At 36.6% G+C, this 18,890-nt stretch overlaps 1 pseudogene; it reads left to right on the forward strand.

Annotated features, from left to right (window-relative positions):
* The first annotated feature begins 279 nt into the window (after window positions 1-279).
* Window positions 280-596, forward strand: LOC150058666 (cytochrome c pseudogene; annotated as a pseudogene).
* The last annotated feature ends 18,294 nt before the right edge of the window (window positions 597-18,890 follow it).

An 18,890-nucleotide genomic window follows, 5' to 3' on the forward strand; every position in this document is an offset into this window, starting at 1 on the left:
TTGAACATTGATACCCCTTCTCATGTTTTCCTCCCACTTTCCCTCCTTCACCCACCGCCAATCATCTTGGTTTTCTCCTTCCCTTCCCTATTTCAAACAAACATATAAATGTATATGTAGCATACTGGGTAATAAAGTCAGATGCAGTAATAACATGAAAGAAACTATAAAAGCAGTGGTACTTAGGTGCCGGCCGGCGTGTCCTTGGGCTAGAGAGTGGGACTTCTGCCTTCGTATCTGGTGTCCTCCATGTGGTAGCAGCGAGAGAGTGGATTTAAAATGGGTGATGTTGAAAAAGGCAAGTAGACTTTTGTTCAGAAATGTGCCCAGTGCCACACCGATGAAAGGGAGGCAAGCACAAGACTGGTCCTAACCTCCATGGTCTGTTTGGTCGGAAGACAGGCCAATCACCTGCGTTCTCTTACACAGATGCCAACAAGAATAAAGACATCACCTGGGGAGAGGATACACTGATGGAGTACTTGGAGAATCCCAAAAAGTAAATCCCTGGAACAAAAATGATCTTCGCAGGCATTAAGAAGAAGGGAGAAATGACAGATTTGATAGCTTATCTCAAAAAAGCTACAAATGAGTAATAGCACTGCCTTAACTATTTATTGCAAAACAAATGTCTCATGGCTTTTTTCCATATATTTTTATTGTAATTAATAGAAGGGTTACATGATATTTGCCAGATAGATGGTGCATTAATTCCCATACATTGATACCATTTCACATGTCTTGGTCGACATTTCCCTCCCCCCCTCCACCCCTCATCTTGTTTTCCCCCGTTCCCTATCCAATTTCAGATAACCAAATACAACTATATCCAAAATATCAGTGACATAGTGTAACAATAGGAGATAACCGAGGGATATCAAAAGTGATGACAGATAACATAGTACCTTAAGAACAACAATCATTCATTATATGGCTTATGTTTACATCATATTTTAAATGACAAGTTTAACAAGTGTTCAATGAGGGAATCTCTAATTACAATCTCTGGGACTTAGTATTTAGAACTTAATCAAAATTAGGCTAAGGGTTTGTATGTCATAGAAGCATATCAATTTATGAAATAAAACATTATGCCTATAGAGTCACAGGTTTTTATGTCTATATAGTTATGTTTGTGTTTCCATTACCATGTCCATAGCTTTGGGTATGCAGTTATTGAGTCCTCACTCTTCTACTCTTTGGATTTAATAGCCGCATATTAAGGATACCATGCGCAGTTTGTTCCTTAGGTCTTGACTTGTCTCACTCAACGTGATTTGCCCTAGATTCATCCAGTTCCCTGTGAATGCCATTATTTTATCTTGTCTGTTGGCTATATAGAATTCCATTGTGTATATATACCATATTTTCTGTATCCATTCATCTGCAGTAGGGCATCTGGATTGTTTCCATCGCCTGACTACTGTGAATAGTGCAGAGATGAACGTAGCTGAGCAGGTGTCTTTATAATATCCTGGGTCATGCTGTTCAGGATAGATGCCCAGAAGTGGTATGGCAGGATCATAGGAAAGGTCTATTTTCCGTTCTTTAAGGAACCTCCACACTGCTTTCCAGAGTGGCTGAACTAGTCTACATTCCCACCAGGAGTGTAGTAGGGTTCCTTTTTCTTCACAACCCCGCCAGCAACTGTCATTGTCTGAGTTCAAAATCTTGGCCATTTTTGTTGGGGTAAGATGGTATCTTAGGTTGTTTTTATTTGCATTTCCTGTATGACCATAGATGATGAACATCTTCTCATATGTTTTTCTGACATTTTAATCTCTTCTTCTGATAGGTTTCCCTTTAGTTCCCTTGCCCATTTAGTGAATGGTTTATTGGATTTTCGGGGGATTAGTTTCTTGAGTTCCCTGTACATACTAGATATTAAGCATTTGTCAGATGTATTGTTGGTGAATAACTTTTCCCAGTTGGTTGGCTGTCTCTCTACTTTTGCAACTATGTTTTTATCTGTACAGAAAATTTTTATTTTTAAGTAGTCCCATTTATCGAGTCTCTCTCCAATCTGTTGTAACCCAGGGATTCTGTTCAGGAATCTGTTGCCTGTGCCTATGAGTTCCAGCGTCTCTCCTACATTATCATGTAGCAGTTTCATGGTTTCTTGTCTGACATTGAGCTCTTTGATCCATTTTGAGTTAATGCTTGTGCATGGCGAAAGGCTAGGGTCAATTTTTAGTTTTCTGCATGTGACTGCCCAGTTTTGCCAGCACCAATGATTGAATAGACTGTGTTTGTTCCATTGTATATCTTTGGCTCCTTTGTCAAATACAAGTTGCCTATAGGTATGTGGTTCTATTTCCGGGTCTTCCATTCTGTTCCATTGATCTTCTTGTCTGTTTTTCTGCCAGTCCCAAGCAGTTTTTGTTATTATGGCTCTATAGTAGAGTTTGAAGTCTGGTATTGTAATACCACCAGCATTGCTCTTTTTGCCTAGAATTGTTTTGGCTATTCTAGGTCTTTTCTTGTTCCATATGAATCTTTGGATTATATCTTCAGTTTCTGTAAAGAATGTCTTTGGGATTTTGATGGGGATTGCATTGAATTTCTATATCAATTTTGGCATGATATCCATTTTCACTATGTTGGTTCTCCCTAGCCATGAGCATGGGATGTCTTTCCATTTCCTAGTGTCCTCTTTAATTTCTTTCATTAGGCTTTTATAGTTTTCATTGAATAATTCCTTTACATCTTCGGTTAAGTATATTCCTAAGTATTTTATTCTTTGGGGGCTATTGCGAATGGGATCATTTTCTTGATTTGGCCTTCTGTTTGTGTATTATTGGTGTACAAGAAAGCTACTGACTTCTGAAGATTGATTTTGTATTCTGCCACTGTGCTAAAGTGGTTTATTAATTCTGGACCTTTGGGAGTGGAGTTTTTTGGGTCACTCAAGTGGAGGATCATGTCGTCTGAAATAGGGATAGTTTAATTTCTTCTTACCCTATGTGGATCCCATTGATGTCCTTTTCTTGCCTTGTTGATCTGGCTAAGGGTTCCAGTACTATATTGAAGAGAAGTGGCAAGAGTGAGCATCCCTGTTTAGTTCCTGATTTTAAGGTGAATGGTTCCAGTCTTTCACCATTTAGTATAATACTGGCTGTAGCTTTTTCATATATGGCTTTCACTATTTTGAGGAATGTACCTCTTATTCCTATTTTTTCTAGTGCTTTCAACATGAATGGATGTTGTATTTTGTCAAATTCCTTCTCCGCGTCCAGAGAAATTATCATATGATTCTTATCTTTAGCTCTATTGATATGATGCATTACATTGATTGCTTTGCGAATGTTAAACCAGCCTTGCATTTGTGGGATGAAGCCCACTTGATCATATTGTATGATATTTTTAATTTGTTTCTGTATTCTGTTGGCTAATATTTTATTGAGGAGTTTTGCGTCTGTGTTTATTAGAGAGATAGGTGTGTAGTTTCCTTTTTTGTTGGGTCTTTCCCTGGTTTGGGGATGAGATATTAGCTTCATAAAATGAGTTTGGTATTGCTCCTTCTATTTCTATTTCTCGGAAGAGTTTCAAGAGTATAGGTGTTATTTCATCTTTAAATGTCTTGTAGAATTCCGCAGTGAATCCATCTGGACCTGATCTCTTTTTGGTTGGCATTTCCCTGATTGCTTCCACAATTTCGTTGTAAGAAAGTGGTCTGTTCAATTGGTTTACCTCATCGTTGTTCAGTGTGGGTAGCCTATATTTATTTAAGAAATCATCCATTTCTACTATATTTTCTTGCTTCTTTGAATATAGGCCCTGGTAGTACCTATTCCTTATGGACTGGATTTCTTGGGAATCAGTTGTGATTTTTCCCGTGGGGTCTCTAATCTTGTTTATTTGAGTCTCTCCTTTCCTTTTTTTTTGATTAATCTTGCCAAGGGTCTGTCAATTTTGTTGGCTCTTTCAAAGAACCAACTTTTTGATTTATCAATTTTGTGTATAGTAGATCTTATTTCAATCTCTGAAATTTCTCATTTTATTTTTGTTATTTCTGTCCTCTAGTTGTTTTAGAATTAACTTTTTCTTGCTCCTCTAGGTGTTTCAGTTTTTTTAAGGTTATTTACGTGCTCTTCTTCTGTCTTTTTAATTTGTGCTCCTAGTGCGATAAATTTACCTCTTAGAATTGCTTTCGCTGTGTCCCATAAGTTGTTTGTGATGTTTCTTGATTGTCATTACATTCACGGAAGTTTTTAATTTCATTTCTGATCTGATCTGTTACCCAGGAGTTATTCAGAAGTGTATTGTTCAGTTTCCATATGATTGAATGTTTTTTGACTTTGACTGCATTGTTCAGAATTAGTCTGACTCCACAGTGGTCTGATAGGATGCATGGGATTATATCAGACTTCTTGTATCTACTTAAGTTTTCTATATCAACTATTTTGGAGTGTGTTCCATGTGCTGATGAGAAAAATGTAAAAAGTTTCGCCATTGGTGGAAGACTCTGTGTATATCTGTTAAGCCCATCTGGGCTATGGTATCATTTAAGTCAATGATGTCTTTGCTTAACTTTTCTTGAGTTGACCAGTCATTTGTTGAGAGAGGAGTATTGAGGTCACCACGCCCCCTGGCTCCAGGTGGGTGGGGCCAGGTGCCCTCTGGCTCCTGAATGCTTGTGTCACTGAGTGTGTACTTGCTTAAGGCATATAAGAAGCAGCAGGTTACTTCCATATCTCCCCCTTTTTCTTTATTTGTGGATACTCATAACGGAATGTAGGATGGGGCCTAAACAGCATGCAAAGACATTGGCAAGCAGCACTACCTGATGAATGTAACTGTAACCTCTCTATATGTTACCCCAACAATTAAATACAATTAATAAGACCTAAACTCAATTTCACAAACTCTTCTTTTCTAACTTTGGTCTTATGAAAATCAGTGAATCTAGTCTTCCAAATGTTGGTTCGTTTACCTTCTCAAAGTTGGCTGACCTTATACTACTCTTACAAAAATATTATAGAAGCATGCAGAAAACTAAAAATTGATCCTAGCCTGTTGCCATGCACAAACATTAATTCAAAAGGGATCAAAGATCTCAACATCATACCTGAATCTCTGAAACTACTATACAAAAGAGTAGGAGAGGCCTGAAACTCACAGGCACAGGCAAATCCTTCTTGAACAGAGTCCCAGGCTCATAAAGATTGGAGAGAAACTCAACAAATGGAACTACCTAAAAATAAAAAGTTTCTGCACAGACAAAGATGTAGCTATTAAAGGAGGATAGCCAACCAACTGTGAAAAGATATTTACCAATAATACTTCAGACAAATGCTTAATATCCAATAGCTATAGGGAACTCAAGAAACTGACTCCCTCCAAATCCAATAAACGAATCACTAAATAGACAAGGGAACTAAAGAGAGAACTACCAAAAGGAAAGATTAAAATGGCAAAGAAACATATGAGAAAATGCTCATCATCCATGGTCATAAAGGAAATGCAAATAAAAGCAACCCTAAGATACCACCTTAACCACAATCAGAATGGCCAATGGCCAATATTCTGAATTCAGACAACAAATGCTGACAGGGTTGTGGAGAAAGAGGAACCCTACTGCACTGCTGGTGGGAATGTAAACTAGTTCAGCCACAATGGAAGGCAATTTGGACGTTTCTTAAAGAACTGAAAATAGACCTTCCCTACGATCTAGCCATACCACTCCTGGGCATTTATCCTGAGTATCATAACCCAGGATATAATAAGGACACCCACTCAGCTATGTTCATGGCTATTCACAATAGCCAAGCTATAGAAACAACCCAGATGCCCTTCTGCAGATGAATGGATACAAAAAAATGTGATATATATAGACATATATTGTATACATTGTATATGTATACATATATTGTATACATATATTGTATACACATACATTATATATACATTGTATATATATGTACATATATATATATATATATATATATATATATATATATATACAATGGAATTCTACGTAGCCACCAGATAAGATAAAATAATGTCATTTGCTGGGAAGTGGATAAAAGTAGAGCAAATCATTTTGAGTGATTATAAGTCAAGACCAAAGGAACAAAAGGTGCATGGTCTTCTTGATATGTGGATATTAGATCCAAACTGCACAAGAGTGATGACTCAATAGTAGGGTACTCAAGATTATTGACATGATCTTGGAGATATAAATATAACTACATAGACATAAAAATCTATGAGGGGATATTTACTTATAGATATGTTACCGTATATAGAGCAATATGTTATCTATGATGTACAAACTCTCAGCTTTTAATTTTATTCTTAAATTTATGTTTCAGTGATTGCATATAGAGACCCTATTCTTGAATACTTATTTGTTAAACTTGACATTTGAAATATGTTGTAAAAGTCAAAGTTAATAAAATCCTTTTAAGGCTTTATCCCCAGGGTCCTTTGGTTGGTGTAGAGTGTTTCCCTGTGTGGCCTCCACTCTCACGTCTGGACTATGCTATGACTTTTCTGGTAACCCGGGTCTTCTGAACCTCTTTAGTGCTATATTTCAGGCCCCAGACAGCTGGGACACAGTAAGATCAGAATCTCTGGATGGATATGGCCAGGGAAGTAGTTGGCCACAGCAGGATCACGTTCCTCATTCACATCTGTCTGTCAGCATTGTTGTGACTTCATTTCAAGTGGTGAATTCTCTCTAAAGAAAGCACCTAAGACCCCAGTCTCTCCATGGCTTCAAGACAACCAAAAGTGCCTGAAACTGGAACTACAGAGTGGGGACCTAATAAGAGAAGAGAAGCAGCCTGCCATACCCCAGCCACCCCAAGCAGCACGTCTCAGTCTTCCCACAATGATAAGCCCAGAGGCTGGCTCACCTCTTCATCCTCTGTAGCCTTGCCCAGCCCAAATCCTAATACCATGAATCCTGGAAGTGGAGATAAGGACAGAAATATATGTCGGACAACCAGCGTCTCTTTGGATCAAGAGCCTCGCAGAAGTCTGACTAGGGAGGGTTTACCATCCACAGGGGTTCCCAGAAGCTCACACCCATGGAGCTGATCCAAGCGCAGGTCACAAGATCTGCCAAAGACCTAGCCACCTTCAAACCACCCAAGATAGACACCCCACGACACAATGGAAAAAGATGCTGCCACAGCAGGCCCACACCTTCAGACCGCGATTTCAACGTGCTCATGCCCACTGGCTTTTAGCAAGCTCTCCAGCCGAGGGATTCTCTCCTCCTGGTTCTGACACAGGAGTGGGATTTTCCTACCCAACTTAGTCAGCTGAATCTTGAGCTCGACACTGTCAGTGATTTTTCTTTCTTTCTTTTTTTGAGCAAAAACTAGTGTAACTTTGTCCTAATGTGAAAAAATTATTCAATACTGGTACAAGTTAGATGTCAGCAGTGATGTTTGAGGATCTCATAAGGTGGGTTTTTTTTTGTATCACTGACAATAGGTTTGATCCTTTCTTACTAGGTAAATTATGTTTAGCAACTCCTGAGTCCACCTCTTGATTCTTTCACTGTAATCAACATGACCAATAGTTTCCCTGGGGTGCCGGATTTGTTTGAAATCAGGGCAGTGAACAGGCACACTGTGGGTCCCCCCACACACTTTCTAAGCTGGACTAGAGGCAACTTTTTCTTTTCTTTTTTAATCAACCTTATTGGAGCCTGCAAGCCTCCTCTTCCTGCTTCTGTGTCACTTTAAAGTGAAATCAACTTGGTGCCATTTGGTGGATAACTAAAGGAGAAAATGGAGTACTATGTTGGTCTTGATAAGTGGATGCTGGTCCTTTGAGTGTGTCTGTGGGGGGGTGTATGCTGAACATTAACCAGGGTCTTGTGAGTTTAAAAACCTTTGGGTAGATGTGTAATTAATGTGACCTCATTTTTATTTCTTTCTCCAAGCTAGGGGCATGAGAGTTTTTAAGAAAATATAGAGGGGCGATTCATTTTTCCAAGAACATTTTCCACCAAAATGAGCCCCATGCTTTCTGGGAAAACACATCCTCTATTTCTCCCTGCTGTATTCACCATGTTCATTACTGGCTCAGATTTTTGCTGTGTTTGTTTGGGGTCATATTTTGTTTACAGAAGAGTTAGCCTTCTCATAGAGAAACCCTGGATATTAAAATTGTTAGAAAAATAATTTATCTGTGTCTTTGTTATACCACTTGTATTGACAATAAAATCCTTACTTTCTCAACTGGAGAAACAATCGCTTTAAAAAATGCTACAGAAGATAACAAGTCTAATAAAAGCAAGATATAAAATCTCTTCCAGAGGATCAACCAATTTCATCACAAAAACAATGAATTCTAAGAGGAAGCTCATAATAAATTACTCACATTTTCAAAAGCTGAAGCAGCAAAAATAATGTAAATTACAACATAAGATAATTATCTCCAAAACTAGATTTACTGAAATTCTTAAGGAGAAAGTGCCAATATGCCAATTCAAATCACAATACAAACTGTGTAATACTGGCTCACATATGTAAGTCTATTTACTCAGTAAGGTGATATCTCAATATAGTTGTCTAAAGCCAGCTTGGACAGAAAACTCCATTAGTCTTTACTCCAGTTAATAGCAGAAATGCCATACTGATTTTGCTAAGAGGTAATAGCATCAGTAATGATAAAAATAAACAAATTAAAGTACAAGGTCCTCAGGTTAAGCCCTTAATACAGGCTTACACACACACACACACACACACACACACACACACACACACACGCCAATAATGTAATAAGGAGAAAACAGAAGTTATTAAATTAGATATATTTCTATAAATCAAGAACACATGAAAATACAAAAAGGAAACAGTGGCTTACACTGTTATCCTAGCTGCTTAGGGGGCTGAGATATAAGGCTCACAGTTCAAAGCCAGCCTGGACAGGAAAGTCCACAAGACTGTTATCTGCAATTAAATACTAGAAACAGAAGTAGTGCTGTGTTTCAAAGTGATAGAACATTCGCCTGTCATAAGTTATATATATTGGCTTCTTACGTTTAATGCTACTTTGAAAATAGCCATGTTTATTTTCATTCCAGTCAGGCAGAATGAATACACCTGTGGTTGATGTATATTTTAGTATGTTTTCAAAAATGGGAATCATTTTAATGTATCTGTACAAATAATAAATGCCCATTTGGAAAAAGAATAAATAATATCCTACTTAAAATGAAAAAAAAGCTCAAGGATAATACTCAGGACCTGAGTTTAAGCCCCATGATTGACTACATATATACACACATAATAAAAAGGCAAAAGAGTTTGCTGATAGGAATTTAGACACCTTACATATGCCCAATCTCATTACAAGCTGTAAAAATGCTTACAGATAACCCTATGCTACCAACCCCTTTTACGAAGCTGCCTTATCTTTAGGAAACAAGTTTGTTTCATGAATGATTAGCAATTTTGTAAACACTTCAAATTGGGTAGCTACATTTATCACACAGTCTATAGCATTTCCCTGGGTTTCGTTTCATTCTTTTGATTTTCCCCCCTAAAGACTCATTATTTTGAATTTAACCTTTAAGTGCTTTTTATTTTTTTTAATTTTTTATTGTAATTAGTAAAAGGGTTACATGATATTTGCCAGATAGAAGGTGCATTAATTCACATACATTGATACCCTTTCACATGTCTTGATATGCACCGTCAAACATATCTGCAGACAAACCGTCTTTGCGTTCAGGAATCACCATGATAGAATTTCCAGCATGCACACTAAGAAAGGGGTTTTAATTTTCTTGCCTGCCAGTCCTTGGCTTGAACTTGGGGTCCTAGGTAGTGTCCTTGAGCTTTTGTACTCAGTCCTACCACTTGAGCCACAGCTTCATTTCTGCTTTTTTAGGACACTAATTGGACATTAGAGACACAGATTTTCTTGCCCTAGTCTGGTTTCAAACTGCCATCTTCAGCTCTTAGCCTTCTAAGTAGCTAGGATTGCAGGAATGAGCCACCATTGCCTGGTCTGGCTTTTTACTTTTTTTTAAATTTTCTATACATTTTAAATTATTAGAGTGAAGTAATATAAAAAGAAGTTTCATTGTACCACATCTATTTATACATAAAATGTATCTTGTTTTGATCACTGTCTCCAACTTTCACCTGCCTTTCCCCACGGACCTGCCCGACATAATACCAACAATTTTCAGCATTCTATTTTCGCACAGGTAAGAAAAGTATTTTAACTATACTCATCTTCTCCCTCTACTTCCAGCATCATTCCTACCACTCGTGCCCATATATAGAACAGGGCTTGCTTCATCTTCCTAATATTCATTTATAATAATATGTATTATAACTGTTCAAAGGACCATCACTATTTAGTGCCCCATTTGCAATTACCTCATATATACAGATACATATATATATATATATATATACATGTAGCATATGTAATACACAGGTATTCATATATTTTAGGCTTAAAATCTACATATGTGAGAAATCATGTAACTTTTGTCCTTCATCTGAATTACTTCACCTTATGTAATTACCTATCAACTTCTTTGAAAATATGAATTCAATTCTTATTTTAGGCTAAATAATAATTGTGAGTATGTACCACATTTTCTAAATCATACCATCAGTTGTAGGGCATCTGGGGTATTTGCATAGCTTGGCTATTGTGAATAATGCTACAGTAAACATTGGTATGAAGATTTCTGTATTATATCTAGACTTGCATTTCTTCAGATAAATGCCCAAGAGTGGTATCACCAGATCCTACAGCCATAGTATTTTCAGCTTTTTATGGAATTTCTGCACTGGTTTCAAAGAGTGATTATACTAGTTTCCACTCCCACTGATAGTGTACAAAAGTTAATTTATTTTCACATACTTGCTAGCATTTGTTATGTTGTGTTCATTATGACCATTCTGACATGAATTTGATGAAATCTGGATAAAACATCTAGATTTCCTCATTCAGTTAGTGGGTTAGGAAGAATGCTGTCACTCTTGAGGCCCATCTTGTGCTCTGCCCATGAAATGCAGTTAATTGCTATGCAAACACCCCAATGAGAAGATTTAAATTTGAAAATTTCCCTAGTGTGTGTTTTTCTTGTACCTATATTTTCTGTTTATGATGAAAAGACAACCACAGCCTTATGCTCCAGTCAATCAGCCAGGGCTACATTGCATTGTGATCAATTACATTGATGCTTAACGGCCTCTTGTGAGTCAACACAGTCACACACATTGTTTTGTGTAGGCTGGCTCTCCTGGCATTGAAGTATATTAGATTACAGAGAAGATGTAAGACAGTGTATCTGCAGTTCCAAGACTTATATTCAGGTTCTTGGAATTTTCTGTCAACTGACTTTCACTTACCTTCTTGGAGCTGTGTCTATGGATCTTTCCTCTATTATGTTTAGTTTGGATTTCCCCCTTGAAGATATGCATCAAAGTCCCCCTCTCTAGGATTGCCTGGATGGTATGGTGTCCACTGGTTCTCTCTGAGATTCCTATCTATCTCATCCTGGACTGAGGCCATAGACTGACACTGGTTGTTCCTCTTTGACTCTTCTCCAGATTGAGCATGCTGATTCCCATGCTTTGTTCAGTCAGTATTTAGGAAAGATAGCTCTTCCAAGAGTACAAGTATAAGAAAGAAAAAAAAGAAGAAATCAGTAGTGTGACATGGGAATGTTAGTGTGCCCTGTATATCAAACTTTGGGCAAAAATATTTCATTTGCTACTGGATTCCAGGAAACAATTTATGGCTGATTTTAATTTATGCATTTATTTTAGCATAATATCTAAAACTTATTGTACTTATGTGTGTATAATTATGTGTAAACATTGAAAAAATGATTTGCTCTCTGTAGTACATAAAAGCTGTTACTTCTTTAAACACTTGATCACGTTATCTCAATCAAGTTAAACCCAAAAAGAAAATAAAAAAACAAAGGACAAAGATCATCTAAAGAGACTTGGTTACTGACAACGTTCAGATTCTATACAAATGTGGTTAATCATTACTCATGTACGGTTTAGGATTACTTTTCTCACCTAAAAAAGTAATTTTATTTTGTTTACAAACAATGTTGTCTGTGTTAATAATGTTGGTAATGTGATCAAGAATTATCCAGGAATAAGTGAAGTAAGGCAGACTCAAAGGAACATAGGCTCAATGGTTTCTTTCATTTGTCATAATTAGTATAAACCTTGGAATCTCCTAGCAGAGGATAACTCTAGGGCAAAGCCTAGATACATAAGGCCATACAGGATGAGGTTAAATGAAAGGCTCTCCAGGATATGGAAACAAGAGCTGTATATTGTGTAATTGTTGTTCTTAACGTACTATGTTATTTCCCTCTTCTTTTTTTGCCCTTTGGTTAATCTCAGATTGTTGCAGTATCTGACTTTGTTTCCTGCCATATTGTATATATGTTTATTTGTTTATTTGAAACAAGAACGGGAAGGTAGGAAAACAAGATGATTTGGCAGGGGTGGGGAGAGGGAAATGGGGACAAAAACATGAGAAGGGGTATCAATGTTTATAAAGTAATGTACCTTCTATCTGGAAAATATAAAGTTATCCTTCCATTAATTACAATAAAAATAATTATCCAGGAATTTTTGCTTAATAATCTTTCTGGGAGAAATGTATTTCTTATTTGGCTACTGAGTTCCAAACCTTTGAGAAAAATGAAAGAGGTTAAATATTCAATGAAAATGTCTAAAGTGGTCAAATAAAATTTAATTATGAGTTCTTGGCTTTAAATATAGCAAAAAGATTTAAAAGGTTCATTTTCAGATTTGGTATAAAATACATAAAATGTTAAAAAATACTCACAGCAGGAAACCTTAAATCATCATCAAATTAGCCCATGCATGTTGTTCTAAATTCTAAAGACTAAAACATAAGCAGTTAACCTTAACAAGTTGTTTTAATATCAACATTTCTTCTAAAAATCATATGTTTGATCTCTGGTTAACTATAATTTAAGATTATTGAAAGGTTTTTGGAAGATCAAGATTAACACACTGAGTTAGAACTAGCTAACTTCTGTAACAATGAAACTGAAATAAAAATATTCCTTATGAAGGTAATTGCCTGTGTATTATTGATATTGTCAAGTTTCTTTAATATGACTTAAAAAAGTAAGTTTTAACTAAATAAAAATTTTTAAGTAATTTTATCTCTAGGCCTTTTGAATTAGCTATATACTTATAGCTAAGTATATAAAACCATAATAAAGTCTTTTTTTCTACCTTGCTAAATACGTCACACCTCAATTGAGGCCTATTTAAATAGACATAAAAGGGGGAATAAGGACACATCCCCTAGAGATTGAAAAGCGAATTATCTACTGGTCAGAACTCACAACTAAGAAAGACAAAGACTTATGATACTGTTTCCCCTCTACAGATCGTTTTTATAATAACACTAAAAAATTTAAACATCAAGGTTTGAGTAAGTCCTGTCTCCTAAAGCAAAGTACATTAGCCTACATCTGACTGAACAAATTGTGCTTATTTCTTTTAGTATTGACTCATTATTATTTCCTCAGTATCTCCCTTTATCACAAACCTTCACCTATGTTGCCCCTGACATTAAGCCACATCTTTGCACTGCTCCATGGAGACTCAGAAAATGCAGCAATCACTACTCTGCCATTTTTCCTCCTCCCAGAAAAGGATACCAAATAAGTATAAAAAAAAGAACACAGTGAGGGAGATTGGAAAATGATGGCGGTGGTTCAGAGTGAGTCTTTCTGAGCTCTTGCCAAGATACCAGTTCTAGCATCATAGGGGAAAGTTTATACCCAAAGATCCATCCTAAGTAAGCTATAGCACCACAGAGATCTCAGTCAGAGGAGAAAGGCAGGAAACAGGTGCAAGAACAGCGTGGAGCAGCACCAGCTGCTCGGAGCCACTGGGGAGACAAAGCCTCCCTTGCACACCTAAGCAGACAGCACTTCTGGGCAGTGCAGACCTTCTGGTTCCAGACAGAGCGAGACAGAGCATGCCCGAGCCCAGATCCATCACCCGGCCATGGCGTGGACCTGCCAGCAATTTTTGAGTACCTCCATGGACGTTTCCACTTCTGTTCTCAGAACGGCATTGGGAAGGAATCTCCTCCCCCACCAGGCGAGAGCAGCGCCATCTTGACTGCTGGCAAGGACCCTGCCAAACCAACTGGAGCCTGAGAAGTGGTGCTATCAGTGCAATTATTCAAAAGGGAAAGGGTTTTCCCAGAGGCAGCTTAGCCAGATGAGCGTCCCCCCTTGCTAGCAGAAGTTCCTCCCCCTGGACGGGGAGTAAACAAAGCTGCTCACAGCTTCACTGGCTTTTACTTTTTTCTGCACAATCAAGCAAACTGATCAGAAAAAACGCAAAGCCAAATTGAAGGAGAAAAAGACTTTTTGAAGTGTTTGGATCCTGAATTTAGTGGAGATACAAGTTTCCTATCCCGTTTCCGCCCCCCCCTCCAGCAGAGAACAAACTGAAGAATACCCCCCCATTTTTCTTTTCTACCTTTTTTCATTTGCATTTTTATGTGTTCTTCTTTTTTGCCATTTTACCTCCACCTTTCTTTTTTATGTTATTATTTCCTCCACCTCCCCCCCCCATCCCCTGCTTTCCTTCTTGTCATTGTGGTGTTCCTAAAAACATAGTGACAGCATTGGGTACAGACTGGATCCAAAAGGTGATATTTTTATTGATACAGTCATCTGCTTTTAATTCTCTTGGTTCTTAGCCCTAGTATTTCTTGTCTAAGAACTCACAATTGTGTGGGATCTCCCCCCACTTTTTGTCTTGTTTTTCTATTTTTTGTTGTTCATTTTTACTTTTTTAAAATTTTTATCACTGAACTCTCCTATATACACCTTCTTCTTTTCTTTGTATAGTCTTCTTCTTATTCTTCTTATTTTTATAAGAACACAATGTCCAGGCAATGATGTTTTGTGTCTGTAATCCTAGCTACTCAAGAAGCTAAGATCTGAGGACTGAGGTTCAAAGCCAGCCCAGGTAAGAAAGTCCTTGTGAGATTCTTATCTCCAATTCACCATCAAGAAAGCTGTAAAGTGGAGCTGTAGAATGTTATACCTCCATCACTGAGCACAAAATCTAAGGGACAGTGGTTAGGCCCTGAATCCAAGTCTCAAGTCCATCAAAAACTAAAGGACATAAAGGAGCTTCTTTTCAGATCAAATTTAAATTAATAGCACAAAGAAGATGAGTGGATATGTTTTGTAGAGTTAATAAAGTTTGTACTATTGACTTTAAATACTTACTAAATTCAATTTTTTAAGAAACCACTCATACACATATGATCAGATGGCAGTTTTCAGTCATAGATTACGTAAGAGTTTAACATAGATATGTAACTTAGGTCTTTACTTCAAATTTGGCTCAAATGACCATCTCAATAAACAGAAAGGCTGGGCATAGCAGCCCATAATCCTAACACTCATGAGTCTGAGGATAGAGGGATATTTAATTGCAGGCATTTGGGCTAACTAGTGAGATGTGGTCTAAAAAGAAACAAGTGCTATATAAATTAATAAATGAGTGATGAATGTGGAACAATTCATGTGTTTAGATATATGCACATGATTAGAGAAAAACACATTCAGATAAAATACACAGTTACATCAGTCATAGAATTGATCATTCTACAATAGACTATTGTTAAGAAATGCACACTTATCTTAAACCATATATTAGACTACTTTATTAGGCAAGGACACAGATGGTAACAGCAAAACATTAATAATTCAAATATTTTAATACTCATTTAAATTGTAATCAACTTTTTTGCCTCCAAAACTTCAATGATGAATGAAAAACTTTCCTCTTTTCCGTGTGTGTGTGTGTGTGTGTGTGTGTGTGTGTGTGTGTGTTTGTGTGCTTTAAACTCAGTTTTCTTGCTCTGGTCTGCTCTGCTGTTGTATAACTTGAGTCACACCTCTAATCTGAAATGTTTCTGGTTCTTAGAGATGAAATCTAGCTAATTTTTCTGTTGGGTGTCTTCAAACTACAAATACACACATCTCAGCCTCTTGAGGAAGCAGAATTCAGAGACACAGTTGCCCAAGTAGGTAAAAGATACTTATCATATTTTTAAGATGGCATTCATATATTCAAATTAATTCACTCATTCATCCAGTTACTTTTTCCAATGGAAAGAACTTTAATATATTTTCACCAGAGGCATTACTAATATTTCCACAATGGGAACATTTTATATTGACACATAAAATCAAATTGTTGGGTGTAAATATAATGTAAAAGATAGCACGTATTTAGTTACAGATGGAATTTTTGACCAAAAAAAATCTCTGAAGAACTGAGGGAGCTGGTTACCCCTAACTTTTAAGTTTAACACATTAGAATAATTTTATTTGGACATAAATTAATATTTTGTCTTACAATTACTTCTTCTGAGTTTTTCTGAATGTCAGTGTCATTATTTGGAAAAAGTAGAAAACTGAATACTAAAATTCAACTGGAAACATTAAAACTCTCAAGAAAAAGAGAAAATTTTACTAAAAGAACAAAACTGGAGATGTTATAATACTAAACTTCATATTGCACTAGTGAGCCATAGTAATAAATATAGCATGGTACTGGCACACTAGACACAAAGCACAATGCTATAGAATGAAAGACTCAGAAATACACTTACACAGTCACAGTCATCCGATGTTGAGCAAAGGAACCACAAGCAGACAGTGGAGTAATATCAGCCTGTTCTATAAAGTAGTCCTGAGAAAATAAGTTATTTACATATATGGCTAAAACTAGACTCATCCTGTACAAAACTTAATGCAAAAATTAAAACAAACATCATGATGTAGAATCTGAAAAGCTGAAGCTACTAAAAGGAAACTCTGTGTGATATGGTTATAAAGCAATTATTTTCTGAAGAGTACTGCAACTGCTTCATAAACCCTAACTATTCAATAAATTGCGGTATGAGGATTATGGTTTGAAGCCCACAGAATAAGGAAAAATCAATGAGATTTTCATCTTAAATTAGTACCAAAAAAAAGCTAGAAGTAGAGCTGAGGCTCAAATGATAGAATATTAGCCTTGAGCCAGAAAGCTCATGAGGCCCTGAGTTCAAGCCCCATGACTGACACTCTCTCTCTCTTTCTCTCTCTCTCTCTCTCTCTCTCTTTCTCTCTCTCTTTCTCTCTCTCTCTCTCTCTCTCTCTCTCTCTCTCTCTCTCTCCCCTCCTCTCTCTCTTTTAGAGATTCAAATTATATATAAAATGAAAGATAAACCCATTAAGTATTAATTCTGATTTAACATTTCATTTTGGGAACTAATAATGAAAATCTTCTAAAAATCTGTTGTCTTTAAATGGTTAACACACACACAGACACACAGACACACACACATTCTTCTTTCTCTCATTTTAGACAAGATATTACACTCTCTTGCACTATTATGTGTTTTCCTATACAGGTAATCAAATTCCCAGCAATTCCAGAAGAAACCTCTTTTTCTTAATCTGTCAACAGTTTGAAAATATGGGCAAAAAAAGAAAAGAAAATATGGGCAGTAGCAGAACTCTGAAAGCATTCCACAGTGACTAGAAAACATGACAATAGAAGAACACTTGATTTCTAGTCTCTTATGAAATTCAGCTTGATTTAGAAAACAAATGCCCTATAAGGAAAGTATGCACGATGTGTAAGTACTTATATTATCCTCAATTCATCTTCAATATGCCTTGAAATACTCAATACTAATTAACAATTTGCTCCAACAAAGGTAGGAAAAACTGTTGAAAATATAAGCACAGTTCTTTATACTCTATCATCAATTACACATAATTACCATTATCTTCTCAATGAATCCATTGCTTTCCTGTAAGTACTCACAGTAATTGCAATGATTGTATCATGCTTTACAATTTTAGAAATACTCGACCATAATTATTTTTGTACATAATAATAGCCCATTTTCACGACCAGGAAATGAACAGAAGTTGATCCTCTTATTTTTCAGAAAAGTATAAACAAAAGTAAAAGCTGGGTGTGGTGGCTCACGCCTGTGATCCTAACTACTCAGGAGGCTGAGATCTGAGGACTGAGGTTCAAAGCCAGACTGGGCACTAAAGTCCATGAGACTCTTATCTCCAGTTGGCCTCCAGAAACCAGAAGTGGTGCTGTGGCTCAGGGGTAGGGCTGTAACCATTAGCTGAAGAGCTCAAGGATAGTTCCCAGGCCCATATTTCAACTCCAACAACCAACAAAAAAATAAAATAAAGTGAAAAATATGATTATGATTTATATTCAAGAAGCCATGCTATGTGTTCCATTGAAGCTACCCTAAATCTTAGATTTGATCCTCTGTGATTTTACTAGGACATGAAAACAAGAGAAATAGGAGTTTGGGGTTTCTTTAACAAAGATCTCTACCACTGCTCTCTGCATTAATAACAGTGAAACAATACACAATTTGCTTATGTGTATTTCCATTTATTTGTGCAATTATTTTCTTTTGGACAGTTCTCTCCTAGGCAAAAAATGTTCAATTATTACACAAATTTATCTAAAGGTTCATCAAGAATTCTGCAGTGTTTCTTTTATATTGACTTTACAGTGAAAACAGCTTGTATTAAATCACTTTTGGATCCCTAGAAATATATTCTTATTATAAGTGAAATCACAGAGTTGGATGGCAAGTTTGGCGAAAAGCCTCCAGAAAGGATGATGAGAGTGTGGAGTTTTGCATGAGTTTCTAGTTAAGAGGAACAAAATGGACTCTGTTTGGTGCTAGATGCTCTTGCAAGTAAAGTACAGAGGCACATCTGAACTTACTTTCCAACTTCAAGTATTATTTAAGCCTAAAACCTACCTAAAATAATGTGCAACAGTAAACCCTTGGCAACAAGATGCTGGGAGCAAAAAAGAAAT

The sequence above is a fragment of the Megascapheus bottae genome, chromosome 9 (assembly GCF_031878675.1).
Source record: "Megascapheus bottae isolate mThoBot1 chromosome 9, mThoBot2.hap1, whole genome shotgun sequence".
Classification (NCBI taxonomy): domain Eukaryota; kingdom Metazoa; phylum Chordata; class Mammalia; order Rodentia; family Geomyidae; genus Megascapheus; species Megascapheus bottae.